Source organism: Festucalex cinctus, chromosome 2 (assembly GCF_051991245.1).
Source record: "Festucalex cinctus isolate MCC-2025b chromosome 2, RoL_Fcin_1.0, whole genome shotgun sequence".
Classification (NCBI taxonomy): domain Eukaryota; kingdom Metazoa; phylum Chordata; class Actinopteri; order Syngnathiformes; family Syngnathidae; genus Festucalex; species Festucalex cinctus.
The window spans coordinates 42235739-42252666 of NC_135412.1; the positions used below are offsets into that span (position 1 = coordinate 42235739).

At 47.6% G+C, this 16928-nt stretch overlaps 1 protein-coding gene across 7 annotated transcripts in view; it reads left to right on the forward strand.

The window, feature by feature from the left end:
- The window catches only part of cacna1db (calcium channel, voltage-dependent, L type, alpha 1D subunit, b), a 240290-nt gene that overhangs the window by 200421 nt on the left and 22941 nt on the right, over positions 1-16928 (forward strand). The window lies entirely within an intron of this gene.

Consider the following 16928-nt stretch of genomic DNA (forward strand, 5'->3'; position numbering starts at 1 on the left):
AACACCAACAACCAACACTCACCAAAATAAAACAAAAACCCAACCCAAAAACCGAAACATGACAGTACCCCTCCACCAAGGGACGGCTCCCAGACGTCCCAAACACAAAACAAGCCAAAAAAGGGGAGGGTGGGGACGGGAACGGGAGCAAAACACAGCCCTCAACCAGGGTAGGAATAGGAGGACACAAGGGGGCGAAAAACGGCCTCACACAATGCCATAAACTCCGCATCCGGGGGTGGCCCAGGAGGAGGCAAAATCATCGGCCCAGAGGGCTGAAACTGGGGTGGCTCCGCCAAGGGCCGGTCCCCGTGGTGGGCCCGTCTTCTGCGCCGCCTGGCGCTAGGTCCCGGATCGGCCACCATGACCGCACTGCTTGGGGCGGACACCAGGCCCGGAGACTTTGATCGGGGCAGAGACGAGGAAGCCGGGGATTTGACCTGGGGCAGAGACGAGGAAACTTGAGACTTTGGCTGGGGCTGTGACGAGGAAGCTGGGGATTTGACCTGGGGCAGAGACGAGGAAACTTGAGACTTTGGCTGGGGCTGTGACGAGGAAACTTGAGACAGAGATGAGGAAGCGGGAGAAGGCGGCAACTCTGCCGTGACGAGGGGACCTGAGATGCCAATTGGCCGCGACGAGGGGACCTGAGACGCCAGGGGCTTAGGCTGCACAGGCGCTGCGGCCAGGGGCTGCGGAGGCAGCTGCACAGGCGCTGCGGCCAGGGGCTGCGGAGGCAGCGGCACAGGCGTTGCGGCCAGGGGCTGCGGAGGCAGCGGCACAGGCGTTGCGGCCAGGGGCTGCTGAGGCAGCGGCAGAGGCGAAGCGGCCTGGGGCTGCGGCGGCAGCGGCGCAGGCGAAGCGGCCTGGGGCTGCGGCGGCAGCGGCACAGGCGTTGCATCCGGGACCGGCAGCGACGAAGTGGCCAGGGGCTGAAGCGGCAGCAGCGGCACAGGCAAAGAGGCCAGGGGCTGAAGCGGCACAGGCGTGGCATTCTTGGGCTGCCGAGGTGCCAGGACGAGGGCCTGGAGCCGGCGGGGCGCCGGAACGGGGTCCTGAGGCCGGCAGGGCGCCGGAACGGGGTCCTGAGGCCGGCGTGGAGCCGGAACGGGGTCCTGAGGCCGGCGCGGAGCCGGAACGGGAACTTGAATCCGGCGCGGAGCCGGAACGGGGTCCTGAGGCCGGCGCGGAGCCGGAACGGGAACTTGAATCCGGCGCGGAGCCGGAACGGGAACTTGAATCCGGCGCGGAGCCGGAACGGGGTCCTGAGTCCGGCGGGGAGCCGGAACGGGAGCTTGAGGCCGGCGCGGAGCCGGAATGGGGTCCTGAGTCCGGCGGGGAGCCGGAACGGGAGCTTGAATCCGGCGCGGAGCCGGAACGGGGTCCTGAGGCCGGCGCGGAGCCGGAACGGGGTCCTGAGGCCGGCGCGGAGCCGGAACGGGAACTTGAATCCGGCGCGGAGCCGGAACGGGGTCCTGAGTCCGGCGGGGAGCCGGAACGAGGTCCTGAGTCCGGTGGGGAGCCGGAACGAGGTCCTGAGTCCGGCGGGGAGCCGGAACGGGGACGAGGCGCTTCCGCTGGGTCCAGGTAGGTGGGAGCATTCTGTCACGGTGGGGGTGTGATGGACGGACCCAGAGGCGGAATAAATAGGCAGGGAGAAGTGGACTGACAGCAACTAGAATGACTTTATTGACTGTGGTGGGGAAGGACGGGACGAGACTGAAGTGGAGAAGACTGGGCTGGACGTGTACCCAGATCATGGCGAGGACTTGGCGTTGCGTGAGGCAGAGACTTGGCGTGAGGCAGAGACTTGGCGTGAGGCAGAGACTTGGCGTGAGGCAGAGACTTGGCGTGAGGCAGAGACTTGGCGTGGCTGACGTTGAAGACTTGGCGTGGCTGACGTTGAAGACTTGGCGTGGCTGACGTTGAAGACTTGGCGTGGCTGACGTTGAAGACTTGGCGTGGCTGACGTTGAAGACTTGGCGTGGCTGACGTTGAAGACTTGCCGTGGCTGACGTTGAAGACTTGGCGTGGCTGACGGTGAAGACTTGGCGTGGCTGACGGTGAAGACTTGGCGTGGCTGACGGTGAAGACTTGGCGTGGCTGACGGTGAAGACTTGGCGTGGCTGACGTTGAAGACTTGGCGTGGCTGACGTTGAAGACTTGGCGTGGCTGACGTTGAAGACTTGGCGTGGCTGACGGTGAAGACTTGGCGTGGCTGACGGTGAAGACTTGGCGTGGCTGACGGTGAAGACTTGGCGTGGCTGACGGTGAAGACTTGGCGTGGCTGACGTTGAAGACTTGGCGTGGCTGACGTTGAAGACTTGGCGTGGCTGACGGTGAAGACTTGGCGTGGCTGACGGTGAAGACTTGGCGTGGCTGACGTTGAAGACTTGGCGTGGCTGACGTTGAAGACTTGGCGTGGCTGACGGTGAAGACTTGGCGTGGCTGACGGTGAAGACTTGGCGTGGCTGACGTTGAAGACTTGGCGTGGCTGACGGTGAAGACTTGGCGTGGCTGACGGTGAAGACTTGGCGTGGCAGACTTTGCGTGGAAGACTTTGTAGACTGGGCGTGGAAGACTTTGTAGACTTGGCGTGGAAGACCTTGTAGACTTGGCGTGGAAGACTTTGTAGACTTGGCGTGGAAGACTTTGTAGACTTGGCGTGGAAGACTTTGTAGACTTGGCGTGGAAGACTTTGTAGACTTGGCGTGGAAGACTTGGCAAATGGTCAAATGACACCACTGTGACAAAGCATGCAGACAACAGCAAACAATGCTCCCACACCCGCGTGAGACAAACACCACTCCCTTATACCAACACTAATGACAATAACCGGACACACCTGGGAGACACAGCAGGGAGGGGGAACCAATCAGCACTACACATCAGGAAGGGAAGACACAAGCAGGTGGACAAGGTTAACATAACGAGACTGGGGGGAGAAGACCGGAACACCAACAACCAACACTCACCAAAATAAAACAAAAACCCAACCCAAAAACCGAAACATGACAGTAACATTGAATCAGAATTATCGCGGAGCAGGGACCACCGGCGTTAAAGCAGCAGTGGGGGGTCAGTTGTCTATTGACAGCTCAAACGCTGACTGACAGCTGACAGCCTGCAAGACTCGCTCCCTTTCGGGGCGTCTGCTGGCGTGGCTCAAACTCGCCAACGGGAAGGGAGGGGGGGGGGCTCAACCACGCCTCCACGAGCCACACAGCTCTTCACAAGGACTATGGCGCCACCTTGTGGAAATGCGTACACGGTACAGGTAAGCAGCTAACGTCTTAGCGCTCTGTTCATCCGCTCGCCACGAGCTGATACTTTGAGTCGGCGGCTACAGAAAGCTCAGTCACGACTCAAACTTCTCCCACAAACTAGGTGTAGGAGGACACGGGGAAAATGACTCGGACGTCGTTTACGTTGCTCGCGGTGAGCTACTCCGAAGCACGTAACTTGAGTCTGGTCAAAGCGATGCACATCGGCTGTCACCTGACTTCCCACAATTTCCGGAAACACAACAACACAAAGACAAACAACTTCAAATTTAGCCAGCTGAAATTTAAAAGTTGCACAACTCGAGTTCTATCACGTACGTTTTCAAATACAAGCCACTATTTTCTCAAACGGTGACCGGCTCTTACTTTTCTTCCATCAATCACTCCCGTTACTCTCGTTTACTTATAGCAAGCCACTCCGGTGGTAACACACGCAAGATGGCGGCTAACAAACGCTCGATTCAACGCTGAAGGGGAAAGTCAGTGCAGTTCTATGTAAGCAGAAATGTTTTCCTTTTTACACAGAGCCAAATGATTAGGTACACTACGTGAAATGTGTTTTACTTTTCACGTCCAAAGTCTTGTATTTTCGAGTGGATCTTCTTATGTTATGTAGCCTCACACGGGGCACCATTATGTAGCGATAATTGGGTCGTCTTTTGGACGAATTAATAATCTGGACGTTACAGAGGTAAATTATATTTACCTCGATAACCTCTGGGGCACCACGTTGGTTTTGCTTTGGGTTAACAGGAGCAAACAACGGCCAAAATCCTTCTTTCATCAGTCATTTATAATCTAAAGTCGCCACACTCGATATTCAGTGGTTCGTTGTACTAACAAAAGAATAATAATCCACTCGGAAACACAGATGACTTAGGCGGAATAGAGTTCATAAAACATGCATTTATTCACGATTGCTACACTACAGAATCAAAACACTGCCTATCTAACTATTCTACCGTCAGAAGAAAAGAAACAAAATAAAGCGAATGAAAATAAGGAAGGAATGCGAATGAATGAGGAAACAGGGAAAAGAGAAATTTGACCTGCCAGATCTGTGATATGTTTCAAACGTAAGTTGCACGCAGTGGTACCAATTTGGGAATCAAATGCAGACTTACGAGCATCGTTTGCGTCGAACGAGCAAAAGGGTCTCGTGGCAAAGGGAAAAAAATAGTCAATGTTCGTTGAAAAAGGCAAGAAAATCAAAAAAAGGGGTTTATTCCACAGGTGATCAAGGAAAGCCGCTCAGGGGCCTGACGTAGTTGCGCGGCTCGTCCCTTGATTGGTCGGCGATTCGGCAAGGTTGGTTCTGCCGGACAGCTGTCCGAGTTCAGGTGTTGCAGCTCGGTCAGTACGCGCCTGCGTACGGGGAAGGCCAGCCGTTGGAGGTGCGTTGGCACTGCGGCGGAGCGCCACCGAATAGCAGGTGAGGTGCGCGGCTTAGGTGCACAACCTTGAGTCCGGCGATACGTTGCAAGTGTACGCCGGGGCCGCGGAGTCCGCCTCTGGCGGGCACTCCACTGATGGTGAAGAGAAAAAAAAAGAAAAAAGGAGTAAAACAGTCTTTGGGGTCAGCGTTGCAGTTTGCACCTGCTTTGGCGTGGCGTGGAGCGAGTGTCTGCTCTCGGCAACGGTTGCTGCCAGAAAAGGAAAGGCCACGTGGTTGGCAAGTTTCTTGGAACAAAGAGTTCGAGCAGGCTGGGACACTCGCAGGTCGTGCAAGAAAGTTTTGGAAAAGGCTTGGAAGCAAGAGGGAAGAGGCGGAAGAGCAGGAAGAGGCAAGAGAGTGAGCGAGGGTCTCCTCGCCCTTTTAAAGTCTTTGGGCGGGGCTTCAGTGGGTGGTGGCACACCCTTCTGCTCGCTCGGGCAGACTTTAAGAAAAAAATTATTAAAGAGTTTAATAATTTGGCATTAAATTTGGTCAGTCTGGCAAATCAGTTTTCCCACACAACCCGTTTAACACACATCGTAATTAATGCATCATAAACTAACTTGTGAGGTAACTTCTACTTGTCTAATCTGACTGAACTGAGAGATATTGATTATCTTTCATTCTTTATGGTAAGGGTGTCACGATTTCGATTTTTTATCGAAATCGATCGAAATTACGTCACGATTTCGAGCATCGAAATAGAAGAGAGGACACACGATTCGATGCCCCCCCCCCCCCGCGCCCGCCGCCACCGCCGCCACCGCCACCTCCCAGGAAAGCAAATGAGACGCAGCCATTCAGCTACTAGCTAACGGCACTTGTTAGCTGACTTCTCCTGCAGTCATGATGGCAAGCGCGGACAGACACAGCAATGGTGCTTCAAGCCGCTCCCGCTTCTCTCGTCACCAGTTTGGAAACATTTTGCGTTCCCGGTGAGTTATGTCGACAACGTTCACGTTGTCGATAAAAAGACCACAGTTGCAAGATATGCTATGTGCGCGTACTGTACTCGGCCACGGTGTTACGCCCGGCTCGTCAAGGGGAAGGGAAGTAACACAATAACAGAAAATATAGAGTAGATAAACACGGGTCGACTTTAACATCTGAGTAGTTTTAATTGAAATTTCAGGCAGGGGTTTGACAAGGGAGTGAAAGTGGAAGGTGAACAAATAATAACCGCATTTGACAGAACTGACAGAACGGAGGAGAAACAACAATAACCAATAGGGGTATAATACACGGATACACAATAGCGTCGCGCTGGCACAGTCGTCCAATCGGAGTGTCGCGCTGGCACAGTCGTCCAATCGGAGTGTCGCGCTGGCACAGTCCTCCAATCAGAGTGTCGCGCTGGCGCATTCAAACTGAAGTACCATTATACGGGCACCAGCCGACACAAACACACACATACATACTAGGGGAGCGGAGCCGGCGGCGGGCCCGAGCCGCCAGCCTATAACAACGGGAAACACGACAAACATGACGGGACATTTACGCAGGCATCACAAAGATTTAGATTTATCAAATTCAACTAGAAGTGGGAAAACAACGGTCCAACCAACTATTTCATCCTCATTTACAGTGAAACTTCCACACACTTCAGCTCGCGCGAAACGCCAGATCCATAGGTCTATTTATAGCAGCAGACCTGCAGCCTTGGAAAACGCTGGATTCAAACATTTAATTAGTGTACTTGAACCACGCTACAGTATGCCCAGCAACTGTAAATGTTGGGATATAGTTTGTTCAGGCTGTATTTGTTCCATGACTTTGGATACAATATATTGTTTGTTGTTGTTGCACATTGCACATTATTTTAAGAGGAACGCACAGCACACTGTTGTAACCAAAAACAGTCAATAGATGGCAGGCACCCACTGTGACTTTTTGTTTTTGTTTTTTTATTTTTTATTTTACACTTCAGTAAGAACAAGACGGTTAACTTTATATTGTAAATAAATTCTTTGAATTTGATCATTCCTGCCTAATGTCAATTATCATATATTACATAAATTTACACAAAAATAATATGGAAATTGCATCACCTATATGTAGCCGATCTTTTGAAATAAGATTTACTGTACAATGAATAGAACCAATGATCATAGACTAGCCTTAGCCTACAGAAGCATATGCCTCTGTGTTATAAAGTGGGGGAGCGAAAAAAAAAAAAAAAAAAAAATCGAAAAAAAAATCGAATCGTGACCCCAAAATCGAAATTTAAATCGAATCGTGGAGTTGGCGAATCGTGACACCCCTACTTTATGGAGTACAAATGAAATAGGATGTTCATACACACAAAGATATAACATGAATCATTCGTAGTTCAGTTGTCTGTCAAGAATTATCATGGTATAAATGTGTAAAATGCGGTTACTTATGTGAATTGTCACTAAGGATAGTTCCAAGTTTCACCACTTGACGGTGCTGTTGCTCCATCTAGACGTTCCAGGAAGGGTGAGACGCCAGAATCCTTTGTGATTGATAAGAAGTCATGAACATTCCTTTGATCGGTCATTTGTGTATTCCAAATCATTGGAGCCATTTGTTCGGGCTCCGAGAAGCCGGGCTTGAATACACTCCTTCGGCAGACGCATACATTCCTTTGTCACCTGGTCAGCGGCTTCAAAAGAGCTTTTGTTGGTGGTTGGGTGACCACCTGCAGACCTGACCAAACTTAGATCCTGTCTGGGCAGTGGAATATTTAGGCAGCTGCAGAGAATTTGCTTTAGGAGTAGCAAACTTTTAAAAAAAAAAATTAGAGGGTAGAGTGGACCTAGGCAATAGTTGTTACAAGGGTAATGAAGTCTTGCTTCAGTATCTCCGACTGTTTTTTCAACACATCGAATGCTCCTGTGTGAATCACAATCGATCTTACAGTCGGGTAGTCAGTAGCAATCTTGTTGACTTTTTCAGAAATGTCCAGCACCATGTCATTAGCAAAACACAGAACTTTTGTGTTTTTTTCTGCTGCACAGAAATTTAACACCAAACAAGGCTTAGTCGCCTATTATCAGTGTTTGTGTCTCAGTAGCTGAACGCATTTGCTGAGAAGGTCCGGTTTCATACCTTTGACTGGTGCTGTGATCCCCCGAGGCTTGTTGGCTAGGCGACAGCACGGCAAACCTGTTTCTCAGTCGATATCAGTATTTTGTCTTTGTCGGCCAAGACTATAAATACTATAAATATGAATGCAGGATCTGAATTTGTATTGCCAAAACAAGCAATTTGGAATTAGCACGTCTAATTTAACATAATGGTTATATCAAATCTCATCACCTCAAATTGTAATTAGTTGTGCTTGGGTAAAATTTTAATATTATTTTGTTCCCCTACCTTTGTATCAGAAGAAATTCTTCATCTGAATAAAACCTCATGTAACAAGAGTACCAAGACGACCTGTTGAGTGTACGCTCTTGCCTTTATAAATGATCTTTGATGTATTGCCGCGCTCTGTCATGTGACCGCACATACCACCAATAAGAGCCGCTTATGGTCAGTAGTGCGGAAGGAGCCAGGCAACGCGTGTGGAAATGTTTGTTATGGATCGAGGTGGTTTTTTTTAGAAAGCTCTATCTTGAATATAGTTATGTTGAAACTTAAACGCCTACTTATTGACTTGTAGAGCCGACTGCCAGCACCGGACTGCATTGTTTCACCGTCGCGGTTGTTTGAAAAGTCGAACTGGTGAGTCATGTGTTAACATGAGCCATTTCTGTGGTGCTTTGACATGGTTCTCAAACGACTGAATGAAGTGATTAATGGTACTGATTATTCACTGTTCGCTCGTATTTTATGTGCAATGTGGCGTTTTACCCAGATTTGATTGTTTGAAATGTAATAATACTGAACAGTATTTTACTAAATGAAGTTGTTCTTTTTGATATTTGAATGTACTTGAATTGTGTAGGTTTTATACATCTTCATTAGAATACATTATTCTTATGAATTAAATTTAATGCTGCTATTGCTAATTTTGCACAACTTTAGCACTTTCATATAGTACATAAGTTTTGATAAATTGATTGACATGTCTAATAGATTTATATGGTACAATATTGATGATGGATTGGAACTTTTGGATTGATAATACTGTTAGTGTTATTTATGCAATGTAGTTTCTTATTTGTGTACACAAAGAATATTAAGATGGTCCTGTTTCATACAGGCCAGACTTGAATTGATGGTGAGCTAAGCCCAGGAACAGTCAACGAACATTGAATGCAGCTAAGGAAATGGAGATTCCTGCCAGGAACCCCAGCCACCTGCTCTGTTCGGGCTGGTAGGAGGCTCTCGTAGCCGACCCTGCACTTTTCCATCACTTGCACTCTGATCTGCAACCCCTCCGGATTCATTCTCTCAGTTACTCACATTCACTCATACACCTCGGTTGCTGGACAATTGGATCACTATAGTGCTGGTTGCATGAACTGTGACTACATTTTTGCGCAAGTGAACTGTGAATATGCGATTGCCAACAAATGAACTTCATATTGCAGAACTTTGGAAATTATCAATCAGATAGTTCAATCCGTGCCTCGATAAAGAGTTGTTCCCTTCTTTTCCCTTCTTTTCTTTATTTTGGTTCTCCATGGTAAATGATTGAAAATTTATTATTTGCATTGAATGGCCATTCATTTTTTCTTGTACATAAGTGTATATTTGTCCTGTCCACTAGGGTTGTTGTTGTTGTTCACGCTGTAATTTAATACATGGTGAAATTACCAAACACAAGTTTTAGTCTCTGCCTCCTCTCTTCCCGAGCCGGACCTTACTCTTCTGACACCTAGCCTATTCTTACTTCTGTACTTTTGTTACAATATGCAGCAAATATTGGCTACATAATTTGGTGAGCTAGCCAGGAGAGAGTTGGCAGAACTGTTGTGGACAGAGAAATATACAACATTAAAATGGATGTGTTTGAGAACCATGGCATAAAAATACCCAATGCAGTTTTGATTGAAGGAGTCACTAAGACAGAAACGGATGAAGAAGTCATAGGATTTTTGACAAAATATGGCTCAATTTTAAAAAGTCAATTTATTGATGAGCCAGAGTCTGTGTTTAACCGTAAATGGGTTGTTGAGTATAAATCTGGTGCTGCCATAGTTGCACTTCGTGACACTTTGCCATACACATTTGTGAGTGATGATGGTAAACTAACGTATGACATTTTAGAACTGTCAACAGTGTGTGCTACTCAAATAGAGAAGCTAAAAACTGATGCTTATTTATTAGAATTAAAAGACTTGGCTAAGCGTACAGGAAAGGATTTTACAGAAGTCCTTAATGATGCGATGTCTCTGCTTGGCCACTCTGTTACGCAATTAAGGCCAGCCCCACAAGATTCTGCCTCACTTGCCCAATCTAACCCACTGCCACCATCTGATGTCACCTTAAATTCGCTGGCTGTCTCCACTTCTAATGTTGAGAACTCGAGTCAAGAATCAGATGAGCCGGAACATAAGACTTCACATACACCAAGATTCTTTTTCCCACATAATGCCGCTTCTGATCTTAATCCACAAGAAGTCCAGCGTTATGTGGTGGAGCATATAGTTAAAAATGAGGACAGTGCAATGCTTCATCTTTCTAGCCAGCGACTCAGGGCTTTTTCTGGGAGGTTGCCCCGCCCCCAGAATGAATCAGATTATGAGACATGGCGTTCTACTGTCGATCTGATGTCAAATGATCCATCTTTCTCCGACTTGCAACGGTCAAGAAAAATTTTTGAAAGTCTCTTGCCTCCAGCTGCAGACATGGTCAAGCATTTGAAACCAGAAACACGCCCAGCAGTCTATCTTCAAATTTTGGATTCAGCATACAGTACCGTGCAAGATGGCGATGAGCTCTTTGCAAAATTCATGGACACTTTCCAAGATGCAGGAGAAAAGTCATCTTCATATCTCCAGCGGTTGCAAGTTGCCCTCAGTCTAGCCATTAAGAGAGGGGGAGTTCCACACACTGAAACCAACAAACACCTGCTTAACCAGTTTTGCAGAGGGTGTTGGGACAATACATTGATCTCCGAACTCCAACTCAAGTAACGAAAGCATAATCCGCCATCTTTTGCTGAATTATTACTGCTGTTGCGTACTGAGGAGGATAGGGAAGCAGCAAAGACCATTCGAATGAAGCAGCATCTCGGTCCATCCAAAACAAAGGCCATGACTCATGCTCAGTATGCTTATGCTGGGGGTGAAGACCATCAAGCCATAACACTGGAAAAGTTAACAAAACAGTTAGCAGACATACAGAGACAGTTGGCAGCTTTGACTGCAGCCCAATCCGCTCAGAAGCAGTCATTATCAGCAAAACCTATCCCTCCTGGTTCCGGTGCCAAACCAAAATCTGCATCACGATCCTTAAGACCCGCACCAGCGGGACCGAAGCCAGGTTTTTGTTATCGATGCGGGGAAGACGGACACATTAAACCAGCGTGTGACAATCCCCCGAATTCTGCTTTGGTGACTTTCAAGAAGAAGAAGCATGCTGACAAACTGCAGAAATGGCACAAATCCAATCCCCCATCAAGCCAGTCTTTAAACTGAGCCCAGTTCCTGTTACGGGGCGCACTGGAACTGCTTCGGACCAACAATGTCCCAAGAACTCTCCTTCAGTTACCTGTACAGAGTTAACTTCGTCACCACCTCTCAACACTCGATTACCAAAGGGATTAATAGGATCCAAGTGTACAAGTGAAGTTACCATCACGGGCCAAACCTGTTCTTGTCTACTTGACACTGGGTCACAAGTCACCACCGTTCCTGTTTCATTTTATAACAAGCATTTTTCCTCTCAACCACTGAAACCCCTTTGTGATCTCCTCCAAGTTGAAGGCGCAGCTGGTCAAGCTGTTCCCTACTTGGGGTATATTGAGATGTCAGTAACGTTCCCCAGTGACTTTGTGGGGGTTGAAATGGAAGTGGCTACATTGGCGCTCGTGATTCCAGATTCACGTCCAGAGCTTCAATCACATGTTTTGATTGGAATGAACACTCTAGAACCTTTGTACGACCAGTATATTGAGAGCAACCCCGGAAGCTTTCAGCCCTTAGCACATGGGTACCGAGCTGTTTTGAAACTGCTCCAATTACGTCACCAACAAGCGCAGCTGGGCACCAATGGAATTGTGAGACTCTCAGGCAAAGCTCCAATTGTCATTCCTGGGGGTCAGATTGTTGTCATTGAAGGCTCAATCAGTACTAGCATCCCACTAGCACGCTCCTGTGTGCTCATTGAACATCCAGCATCTCCATTGGCAGGTGGACTGTGTGTTGTAAATTGTCTGATTACAGTTTCACCGCATGCCTTTCACAAAGTACCAGTTATTATAAAAAATGAATCAGAACACGATGTGTGTATTCCACCCTTGAGCCCGATTGCCAATCTTGTGCTAATGCCTCAAATCCTCTCACATGATGCCAGTGTGAAGGTTGACTCCACACTACCCCCTCCCCGTGATCTACAATTTAATTTTGGCGATTCATCTATCCCACAAGAATGGAAAGAACGGATTGTGAACAAACTGAATGGAATACCGGAAGTTTTCTCCCATCACGATCTAGACTTTGGCAGAACTAATAAGGTCAAACATAACATCAAGTTGCATGACGAAACCCCATTTAAACACCGTCCACGGCCAATCCATCCACAGGATATTGAGGCAGTGCGACAACACCTGCGGGATCTTCTGAAGACTGGAGTTATTAGGGAATCAGTCTCTCCATTTGCTTCACCCATCGTGGTAGTCCGTAAAAAGAACGGCGATGTTCGTCTATGCATTGACTATCGAAAGCTGAACCTCCAGACCATAAAGGATGCCTACGCCCTTCCCAATCTCGAAGAGTCGTTTTCTGCACTGACTGGTTCCAGGTGGTTCAGTGTATTAGATCTTAAGTCTGGTTATTACCAGATTGAAATGAGTGAAGTTGACAAAGAAAAAACTGCGTTTGTAACACCATTAGGGTTCTGGGAGTTCAATCGCATGCCACAAGGTGTCACCAATGCTCCCTCGACGTTCCAACGCCTCATGGAGCAGTGTATGGGAGACCTTCATCTTAAAGAAGTACTTGTGTTCTTGGACGACCTGATTATCTTTTCCAGGACATTGGAAGAGCATGAGGACCGCTTGCTGCGAGTCCTCACTCGTCTGAAAGAGTTCGGTCTTAAACTGTCCCCGGAGAAATGTATGTTTTTCCAAACATCTGTACGTTACCTGGGTCATGTGGTATCAGAAAAGGGAGTAGAGACCGACCCAGAGAAGATTTCTGCTTTAAAGACTTGGCCAATTCCACGAACCCTGCGAGAATTGAAATCATTCTTAGGATTCGCCGGATACTACCGGAGATTCATCCGGGGATACGCCACTATAGCCAAGCCGCTGAATGACTTGACTAGGGGTTACGTACCCACTCGCAAGTCAGGAAAGAAAAAACCCCATACCAAGCATCAGGACCCAAAGCATCTACCCTTTGGAGAGAGATGGTCTCCAAAATGCCAGCATGCTTTTGAGACCTTGATTGACCAGCTGACCACTGCACCTGTCCTGGGTTTTGCTGATCCGAAGAAACCCTACATCTTACATACAGATGCGAGCGCCACAGGGCTTGGTGCAGCGCTGTATCAACAGCAAGATGGACACCTCAGAGTTATTGCGTATGCCAGTCGTGGGCTTTCCATCAGTGAATCAAGGTATCCAGCACATAAACTGGAATTTTTGGCATTGAAGTGGAGTATTACAGAGAAATTCCACGACTATCTCTATGGGGCTAATTTTGTTGTGGTTACGGACAATAACCCACTCACATACATTCTTACGTCTGCCAAATTGGATGCTGCTAGTCATCGTTGGCTTGCTGCTCTTTCCACATATACTTTCACACTCCAGTATAGGGCTGGAAAGCAAAACCTTGATGCCGATGCGCTGTCACGCCGTCCACATACATCTGCTTCTGATGCTTCTTCTGATTTGGATCTTGTCAGCCAGTTCACTTGTGATCACAGTGGTGACCCTGCATGTGGAGTTGCGCCAGATGTAGTTGCAGCTATTTGCCAAAACCATCTTGTGAAACCCTGCTCGTTGACTCTCTCTGCTGATTCCCATGCTTTCACATTAGTCGAGTCCATGACTATGTCCGCCAAGGCTATTCCCGAAAGCTATATTGATGAAAGTCAACATGGATTGCCAGTTGTTCCATCTCTATCTCTTCAAGAACTTATGACGAAACAAAGATCTGATCCATCCATCCAAGCAGTGATTCACCAGTTGGAAACCGGCGAGCGAGTCCCTCCCACAGCAAGACAAGAGCTTCCTGAACTTGCTCTTCTACTTCGGGAGTTAAACCGCCTGAAACTGTTGGATGGTGTTTTGTACAGGAAGAGGCAGGATGGCGAACAAACCATATTTCAACTTGTTCTCCCTGAAGAGCTGCGATCCTTGGTTCTGAAAAGTCTACATAACGACATGGGACATCTAGGTGTGGAACGTACTTTGGATCTCGCACGTTCCAGATTCTTTTGGCCGCGCATGTCAGCTGACGTTGAGTCCAAAATCAGAACCTGTGATCGGTGTGTCAGAAGGAAGTCCCTTCCGGAGAAAGCTGCGCCTTTGGTCAATATCACTACCACCCGGCCGCTTGAATTGATTTGTATGGATTTTTTGTCACTAGAACCGGACCAAAGCAACACCAAAGACATTCTTGTCATTACAGATCACTTCACGAAGTTTGCTCTTGCTCTACCCACGCCAAATCAAAAGGCGCGGACTGTGGCACGTTGCTTATGGGAAAACTTCATAGTCTACTATGGCATTCCTGAACGTCTTCATTCTGATCAAGGACCTGATTTCGAATCTAAGCTTATAAAAGAACTCTGTGAAATTGCCGGCATTGTTAAGACAAGGACTACTCCATACCACCCACGGAGAAACCCTGTGGAGCGGTTCAACAGAACTCTTCTAAGTATGCTTGGTACTTTGGAACCCAAGCAGAAGCTGCGATGGAAAGAATATGTAAAACCCCTCTGTCACGCATACAACTGTACGAAAAGTGATGTTACTGGATTTACACCGTACGAACTAATGTTTGGTCGTTTACCCCGTCTTCCAGTCGACCTTGCCTTTGGTCTTCCAGTTCGAGAGAGTCAGACCAAGTCACATTCACAATATGTCGAGCAGTTGCGGTCCAGGCTTGAGCAAAGTTGCCACCAGGAATGCAGAGAAATCAGCAGAGCGAAACAAGACTCGATTTGACCGACGCATAATTCCATCTCGTCTGGAAGTTGGTGATCGTGTTCTTGTTCGCAACGTCAGGCTGCGTGGAAAACACAAATTAGAAGATAAGTGGGAGCGTGACACGTATATTGTTCTCAGTCGTGCTGGAGATCTCCCAGTGTACACTGTCAGACATGAGGAACAGGAAGATGCTCCAACTCGGACACTTCACCGTGATCTTCTTCTCCCTTGCGGATTTCTACCTTCTAATTCTTGTCATACACCTTCTGAGGTCACACCCCCTCAGAGACCAATGACTCGCAGTCAACACAATGCTGTTCCTGTTACTGAAGACTTGAGTGATGAGGAAGATTGTGATCTGCCTTTATTTGCGAACCCCTTTCCAGAGACATTTGAAATTAAAAAGACAGTTGACGAACCACTTTCACCTCCGCACCCCACAAGTCTCTTGACCTCGCCAACACTGAGGGACGCACCAGCGCCTACACTTGCTGAACCTGTGGAGGACCACTTAGCTGATCTTGGAGGATCCTCTGTTGATGTCACAATTCAGCCTCCATCTGTGGAAAATAATAAAGAACGCTTACCTGCAGCAGATGGGTCTGTCGCAATCCAACCTGAAGTCAGGGATCTGGACAAGATGGATGGAGAAGCAGAGAATGGTGGCCAAGCAGAGACAGCCGTCAAGTCGGCTGAGAGTGTCCCTAACCAATTAGATGTACTTGATGACTCTGGAAATCCTGTACCATCGGTGGTTGAGCCTGAGATTGTCCGTCGCTCTTTAAGACAGTCACGGCCACCCACCCGCCTTGCCTATTCTACTTTAGGTAATCCTTTGATCTCGGTTGTTCAGACGCTTTCCCATAGTCTGGCTGATGCCTACGGCGAGGCATTTACTGCCACCCCGGTAGTAAACTCAAAGTCTGATTCTCCGGTTCGCATTGTGTAACATGCACGCGGAGGTGCATGGTCTAAAGGGGGGAGGGTGTAACAAGAGTACCAAGACGACCTGTTGAGTGTACGCTCTTGCCTTTATAAATGATCTTTGATGTATTGCTGCGCTCTGTCATGTGACCGCACATACCACCAATAAGAGCCGCTTATGGTCAGTAGTGCGGAAGGAGCCAGGCAACGCGTGTGGAAATGTTTGTTATGGATCGAGGTGGTTTTTTTAGAAAGCTCTATCTTGAATATAGTTATGTTGAAACTTAAACGCCTACTTATTGACTTGTAGAGCCGACTGCCAGCACCGGACTGCATTGTTTCACCGTCGCGGTTGTTTGAAAAGTCGAACTGGTGAGTCATGTGTTAACATGAGCCATTTCTGTGGTGCTTTGACATGGTTCTCAAACGACTGAATGAAGTGATTAATGGTACTGATTATTCACTGTTCGCTCGTATTTTATGTGCAATGTGGCGTTTTACCCAGATTTGATTGTTTGAAATGTAATAATACTGAACAGTATTTTACTAAATGAAGTTGTTCTTTTTGATATTTGAATGTACTTGAATTGTGTAGGTTTTATACATCTTCATTAGAATACATTATTCTTATGAATTAAATTTAATGCTGCTATTGCTAATTTTGCACAACTTTAGCACTTTCATATAGTACATAAGTTTTGATAAATTGATTGACATGTCTAATAGATTTATATGGTACAATATTGATGATGGATTGGAACTTTTGGATTGATAATACTGTTAGTGTTATTTATGCAATGTAGTTTCTTATTTGTGTACACAAAGAATATTAAGATGGTCCTGTTTCATACAGGCCAGACTTGAATTGATGGTGAGCTAAGCCCAGGAACAGTCAACGAACATTGAATGCAGCTAAGGAAATGGAGATTCCTGCCAGGAACCCCAGCCACCTGCTCTGTTCGGGCTGGTAGGAGGCTCTCGTAGCCGACCCTGCACTTTTCCATAACTTGCACTCTGATCTGCAACCCCTCCGGATTCATTCTCTCAG